Source organism: Chiloscyllium plagiosum, unplaced genomic scaffold (assembly GCF_037043375.1).
Source record: "Chiloscyllium plagiosum isolate Xiang-an unplaced genomic scaffold, Cpla_swu_hap1 HiC_scaffold_45, whole genome shotgun sequence".
NCBI lineage: Eukaryota > Metazoa > Chordata > Chondrichthyes > Orectolobiformes > Hemiscylliidae > Chiloscyllium > Chiloscyllium plagiosum.
Genome location: NW_028270183.1, coordinates 64,422,565 through 64,430,727, shown reverse-complemented (window position 1 = coordinate 64,430,727; position 8,163 = coordinate 64,422,565).

The following is an 8,163-nucleotide window of genomic DNA, read 5'->3' as shown; positions in this document are numbered from 1 at the left end:
CATGGAAGTCTGGAGGCTAGAGGGTCAAGTACGCTCCAATGAATTGGGGAAGTATAATGTAACATTCAATGGGAGAAGCAATGATTGTGAGAGTCATAGAATCCGACAGCACGGAGAAAGTCCCTTCAGCCCAAACTGGTCCATTCCGAACAAAATGTCGATTCACATTAACCCCATTTCCCTGACCTTGCCCCATATCCTTCTTATTCTTTACTCTCCATGTATTTGTCCAAATGCATTTTAAATTTTGTGAATGTACCCGCCTCAAGCACCTCTGCTGGCAGCTCATTCCATGTGTATACCACCCTGTGAGTAAAAGAGATTGCCCCTCAGGTTCCCTTTTACTCTATCCCCTCGGATCTTAAATTGATGCCCTCTGGTCCGTGGGTTGCTCAATCCTGTGGAAAAAAAGACTGAGTGCATTCACTCTATCCATGCTTCCCATGATCTTATACACTTCTATCAGATCCCCCTCAGTCTCATACACTCTAAAGTAAAAACTCCTAGCTTGCCCAACCTCTCACTATAACTCAGACCATTGAGTCCGGGCATCATCTTAAACTGCACTATTTCCAGTTTAATAACATCCTTCCTATAGCAAAGTGAACAACACTGAACATAACACTACCAGTATTGCCTCACCAGCATCCTGTATAACTGCAACATAACTCCCCAATTTCGATACTCATTATTCTGACTGATGAAGGTCAGTGTGCCAAATGCCTTTTTCACTGCCCTATCTACCTGTGACTCCACTTTCAGAGAACCTTGAACCTGAATTCCAAGGTCCCTTTGTCTTAATACACTCCTTAAGACCCCGCCAATCATCATGAAACTCCTACCTTGATTTGCCGTTCTAAAATGCAAAAACTGACACTTATCTGTATTAAACTCCATTTGCCATTCTCGGCCCATTTGCCATTCTCGGCCCATTTGCTCACGTGATCAAGCCACTGCTGTAATTTCTGAAATTTCTGATAATCTTCCTCACTGTCCATGATACCGCTTATTTTAGTGTCACAATGCCTGTACATTCTCAGCTAAATCATAGATGTGTGTAATATGTAAATATATATATACAATATTCATGGATAAACAAACAGTAATAGTCCCAGAACCGACTCCTGAGGCATTCCACTCATCACAGGCCTCCAGTCCGACAAGCATCCTTCTACTATTACTCTATGTTTCCTCCCATCAAGCAAATTTTGGATCTGATTTGCCAGCTCCCCCTCAATTCCATATGATCTAAATTTCCAGAGCAGCCTACCATGTGGAACCTTACTGAAGACCTTACTGAAATCCATATACACTACGTACACCACCATGCCCTTGTCAAAGTTACTGGTCATTTCACCAAAGTACTCAAAAACAAATGTTTGAGCCATAATCCCCCATGCACAAAGACGTGCTGACTGCTCATAATCACACCCTGCCTTTCCAAATACATGTATATCTTCTCTCTCAGAATTTTCTCAAGAAACTGACCTACTAGAGATGTCAGGTTTACTGGTCTATAGGTCCAAGTTTTTCTTTGTAGCTCTTCTTGAATAAGGGCACAGCATTCACTGCCCTCCAGTCCACCGGGACCTCACCCGTTGGCTACTGATGATGCAAAAGTACCAACCAGGGCCCCCACTATTACTTCTCTGTCCTCCTGCAGTGTTCCTGAATATATCTGGTCAGGACCAGGAGATTTATAGAAATACTGCATAGTCTGAAAGATATGTCTACTTGTTTCAGGTGAAAACACCAAAGAGTGATTAAGTGACTCAATGATAATTAACATAACAAATTAAAGAATATATTAATCACAGGAAGTGACATGAGAAGAATTCCAGACGTTGTGGTATCCAAAGAATTCTCAGAAAATTGCAATCCAGAAAAAGAGGGCCATGAAACTGATCAGGAAATCAAAAAGCGAACATGCATGCAAATAAACAGGAACAGAAAGACTGCAAAAATCTATGATCTATATTTCAAAAGAAAAAAAGCATAGTCAAATGTGGAAATTTGCAATCGGGAGAGACGAATTTATGGTGGTTAACAGGGAAATGGCAAAGCAAATGACCAGTTACTTTACATTTGCCTTAATGGAGTAAGATCCAGAAAATCACCCAGAAATATAAAGTGATCATATAGGACTTGTGGAAGTAAAGACATAAAATCAGTAACAAGGCAATATTGAACATGCAGCTGGATTGAACATTGCTAAGCTTGACAAACCAGATGTACTTCATACCAAAATCTTCAGAAATAAATCACAAATAGCAGTATTGATTGCATTGTCGATGACTGCGTTCTATTTTCCTCTACATTCTGCAGAGTCTGGAAGCTGATGTAGATAAATGCACATTAATTAACAGTGAGTTCGAAAATGCAATGATGTGAAGGGTATTTGGAGGAATATATGTAAGTGGTAAGTTAGTTTGATTTGCCTTCCTTTAAGGGAGTCGGAATATAGATGTAAAGACATGTTGAAGCAGTTTCACAGAGTGTTGGTGAGACTGTACCTGGAGTAATGAGAACAGTTTTGGTGACCACATCTAAGAAAGAATATACTGACCACAGAGGAAGTGAAATGGACATTATCCAGATAAATCCCTCAGATGGCGAGATTGCGTGACGAGGAAACTCGGCCTGTGTTCTCTAGCGTTTCAACGAATCAGCGGTGGGTCACTGTGAACTTTATAAAACTCACAAAACGTACGATAAGTTGGAAATTAACAGGATGTTTATGAGGCTGTCTAATCCACATGCAAATAATGGCAGGATAAGGATAGACCATTGAAGACTGCAATAAGGAGGAAATTCTGCACGTGGAGGGGACTGACTAACACAGGGACAAGACAGGACAAAAGAAATAAAGAAAAAAGAATACAAGCATGGACTACTTTCTAAACGGTGAGAAAATGCATGAAGCCAAAGTACAGAGGGATCTGGGAGTGCTAGCTGAGGATTCTCTAAAGGTAAACATGCAGTTTGTGTCTGTGATTAAGAAAGCGAATGCAATGTTGTCAATTATCTCAAGAGGGTTGGAATATAAAAGCACTGTTGTACTACTGAGACTTTATAGAGCTCTGGTTAGGCCCCATTTGGAGTACTGTGTCCAGTTTTGATCCCCACACCTCAGGAAGGACATACTGGCACTGGAGCGTGTCCAGTGGAGATTCACACGGATGATCCCTGGAATGGTAGCTCTAACATATGAGGAACGGCTGAGGATCCTGGGATTGTATTCATTGGAGTTTAGAAGATTAAGGGGATATCAAATAGAAACTTACAAGATAATACATGGCTTGGAGAGGGTGGACGCGAGGAAATTGTTTCCGTTAGGCGAGGAGACTAGGACCCGTGAACACAGCCTTAGAATTAGAGGGGGTAAATTCAGAACAGAAATGCGGGGACATTTCTTCAGCTAGAGAGTGGTGAGCCTGTGGAATTCATTGCCACAGAATGCAGTCGAGGCTGGGACGCTAAATGTCTTCAAGGCAGAAATTGATAAATTCTTGATGTCACAAGGAATTAAGGGCTACGGGGAGAATGCGGGTAAGTGGAGTTGAAATGCCCATCAGCCATGATTGAATGGCGGAGTGGACTCAATGGGCCGAATGGCCTTACTTCCGCTCCTTTGTCTTATGGTCTTATGGTCTTATGGACAAGATTACAGAGAATCCCAGATAACCTACAAGTGTGTCAAGCGGAACAGAATAAACAGTGAACACGTAGGACTCATTAGTGACTTGCCAAGTTGCATCCAAATCGACTTTGGAAGTAGGAGAAAGAGGGTAGTGGTAGAAGGCTGTTTGTGTGACTGGAGGCTAGTGAACAATGTTGTACCTCGGGCATCAGTGCTGGGTCCTTTATTATTTGTGATTCGGAGGTGCTAGTGTTGGGCTGCGGTGGACAAATCTAAAAATAGCATAACACTAGACCATAGTCTAACAGGTTTATTCGGCAACACTAGCTTTCGAAACTCTGCTTCTTCATCAACGTGCACAACCACGTGATGTAACTGATGTTGAGAGATTTTTATCCTTATTATTTTTGGTATTCATAAATGATGCAGCTGTGAATATGGACGAGGGGTGGGGTGTTTAATAAATAAGTTTGTATTTGATACAAAGAATGGCCGGGTGGTTGGCAGTGAGGAGAAAGGCCTTATGTTACAGGTAGAAACTGATGGAATGGTCAAATGGGTGGATCAATGGCAGATTGAATGTATCCCTGGTAACTAAGAGGTGATGCACTTTGGAAGAAGGAACCAGTCAGGGGAGTACTCAATGAATGGCAGAACACTAGAAAGCTTAGAGGGAGCTTCTCCAGACATTGCTGAATGTGACTGCATAGGTTAAAACACAATCTGGGAAAGGCTAGGGGAATGTAAACATAGCCTTTATTAATCAAGGCATAGATTATAAGAACTATGCGGAACTTTGGTGAGGGCAAGATGGAATACTGTGTGTAGGTCTGGGAACAACACTACAGGAAGGATGTGATTGTAGTGGACGGGGTGCAGAGATGTTCCCTGGGATGGAGCATATCACCTATGGAGAGAGGCTGGATAACCTCAGGTTATTTAGTTTGGAGGAGAGAAGGCTGTGATTCAGAAGGATAGGATTACGAGGTACATGGACAGGGTGGATAGACAGCAGCTGTTGCTGTTCCTCAAAGGGCCACACTTTAAAAGTGAAGGATTTGCGGTTTAGTGAAGATTTGAGAATTGGTTTTCAACCAGAGCCTGTAGGGGTCTGGAATTCACTTCTTGAGAGTGGAGTTGTCATGGTAACCTCAAACCATTAGAAACGACACGGTTGTGCACTTCAAATGCTTTAAGATTCACGGCTTCGGTCTTGTGTTGGAAAGTGGGCCGAATGTAGACTGTGCTGTATTTCTGGTAGTACAGAGTCTGTGCTTCTGTGATTGTATGGCTGTGGAAGGTCAATCATTGGTAGCTTAAGGTAGGAATTGATGGGTTTCTGAAGATTATCTTAACAAAGTTGATAAGAGAGAACTTGTAATATTTTCTGGAAATATGTCAATGGCAAAATTAAGAGAAAAAAGTTGCAGATTTCTTACAGTTTGATACCAGATAATTGAGGACCGGGAAATAGCAGAACTATGGAGCAAATACTTTAGGTATGCCTTCACAGAAGAAAACAAAACAAAACAGAAAATTTCCTAGAAATACTAGGGAACTTTAGTCTTGGGAGAAAAAGGGAATAGAATGAAAATAGCAACTAAACAGGTTCGAGAAAGTATTGGACTGAAATTAATGGGCATAGACAAAGTCAACAGAGATTTATGAAATGGGAATCATATTTGAGAACGTGACTTTTAGTAAAATTATGTAGGAAGTATCAATGCCATGCAAGTAGATTATCAGAAAGATTTTTGTTAAAGCCCCAAGCCTATTGTGCAAATTCGAATCATATGGGACTCGGGCTAATATATGGTCATAGATTTAGAATGGGAGAGCTGGCAAGAAACAGTGAGTAGGCATAAAACAATGTTTTATTTTTGAATGAAAGGCTTGGAGGATATTGTAAGGATCGTGTCATGAGCTCCAGCTATTCCCAATACACATCATATCTTTGGGTGAGGGGCACAAATGCAATATTCCCAAGTCTGCTGACAGCACTAAACGATGTCAGCTTGTGAGTGGATGAGGAGGATGTAAAAAAGTTCCAAGGTGATTGAGGCAAGTGGAGTGACTGGGCAAATACGTGGCAGGTGGAGAGTAATGGGGGAGATGAGATGTTGTGTACTTTGATGGGAAAAATGGACTGAAAAAGGATTGGTTGAAAACTGTTGCGCTATAAATGAACTTAAGCTGCATTTTTGTTTATTTCTGCGTAGCCCTCTGAGTCCATGTATGGCAGTGAGGTCTGAAGCCAGAAGTCAATACTGGGAATGGCATTGGCATGCTGACCATTGTATGTAGGCCCAGCACGTGGGGAACTGTACCTTTGAAAGGAATCTGGATGTCTCTGTACACCAATCACTTAAAGCAATATTGCAGGAGCAGAAAGCAGGAAGGAAGATAAATGCTTTATTCACCTTCATTTCAGGGGGATTTGAGTACAGGAGTAAATGTATCTTACTGCAGCTGTACAGGGCCTTGGTGCGACACCCTCTCGAACATTGTGCAGTATTGTGTGCAGTTTTGGTCTCCGTACTTAATAAAGGACAAACCTGACATTGTTGGAGAGTAGTGAAGGATGACCAGACTGATCTCTGGGATGACAGGCTTGTTGTGGGAGCAGGGTTTGGGGCAACTGGACCTGTATTCAATGGGGTTTAGGAAAATGAGTGGAAATCTCAGTGAAATATATAACACTCTGACAGGGTGAGACAGATTAGAAGCAGGGATGGTAATTCCCCTGGCTGGGACGTCTAAAACAAGGGGCCACAATATTAGGTACAGACAGGCCACTTTGCATTGAGATGAGAATAAATGCCTGCACTCGGAGACTGGCGAACCAGGGGTACTCTCTCCCAGATCAGGCTGTGGAAGTCAAGGAGCTGAATATAAATAAGGATTTCTGGAAACTAAAGGGATATGGAAAGAGCAGGAGCATGGTGTGAAGATAGAAAATCAGCTATCATTCCAGGTTGTTCTCCAATAACGCAATAACTGTGTTCCTGTGCAACACTGTGTTGTACAAAATCGTGCAATATTAATAATGGGGTCTATGGAAAAAAGAGGGTAAGTGGCGAACCCCCAAAAAATACCAGTAAAAACCAAAAATTAAATTTGATCTAACACACAATAGAACAGTCTAAATAAATCTTCAAATAACATGTGGCAATGGAACGCTTTCACACTACAGTCACTCACTGGTGCATCGTACCTTTCACCACAATCTTCACCAGAAAGTTCGTGGAGGCTGACTGATAATGAGATGCCGATGCCGAATTCCAGTTCTCTCCAAGATTCTCCCCACAGTTTGAAATAAAGTTCTTTCGAAATATAGACTAAAATTCCCAGTTTCAGGCTCAGGTTCAAGGCCTGCAGAGCCGATTGCATTCCCATTTTTGCTGAATACATTGATTGTACCTTTTGTAGACAGAGGATTTCTGAGGCAGGATTTGCTGTTCAGCTGGTGCCCGACAAGGAATCGCGTCACAGTGAATGCGACATCACTTTATAGAAAAAGGTTCATGAATTGCAGTGCAGCCGAAATGTATTTAATCAACACGCGTTATCAGTAAACTGCCTGTACATAGAATGGAGGCGCAAAACTGATGGGCTGAATGGACTACAGTAGTTCTCATTTTATGTTTCACAATGTTTAAACATATTAAGGGATATGTATATTGTATGGGGAAAACTGCGTTGAGGAGATGTTCGGCCATGAACTAGAATAGGGAAAGCTCAATGAGTTGTATGACGTATTCCTTTCCCGATGCTTCTGTGCAGTATGTGGGAAAGCTCTGTAAATGTTATCACAAGCTCTCAGCTTTAGGAAGGAGGTTTCTGCAGGGTCGACAGGATTGTGTTTCCCGTTCCCTTTTCTGATAACGAGGCTGGTGTCGGCTGTTCTCTCCGGGTTTATCCTTTAAGACCTCGGAGCAGTTTGATACAATTGAGTGCCTTGTTTGCCCGTTTCAGAGACCATTGAAGAGTGTATCACATGTCTGTGTGTCTGGAGTCACTTTTAGGACAGACAGGAAAGCACAGGAGATTCACTTCCTGAAAGTACACTCGGGAAGGAGATCGACATCTGTCATCAACATTGAATACACGATCACTATTACTGACACCAGGTATTAGATCTCGATATTTTATTAATTGTTTTTAACTTGCACCAGTTGCCAGAGAATTATCCTGGTCTGGATTAGCAATCCAATGACAATTCCACAACAGCACCATCTCCACATGGGGGCCTATCGGAAACCACACTGAACCGATTATTTCTGTGCTGTGTAACAGCTCTATCAAAAATAACCCCTACCAATTTGACTATCGTGATGGGACAGAGTGCGTGGCAATTGGTCCCATTGTAATTATTTCATTCTTAGAGGATGGGACATAGTTGAGTAACTACCCACATTAGGAGAAAGTGAGGACTGCAGTCGCTAATTAACCACATTGCCAGGGAGTTGTCAGAGTTGGAGCTGGAATGAAACAGCTTCCTCAGGTATACGGCTTGTTTTGTA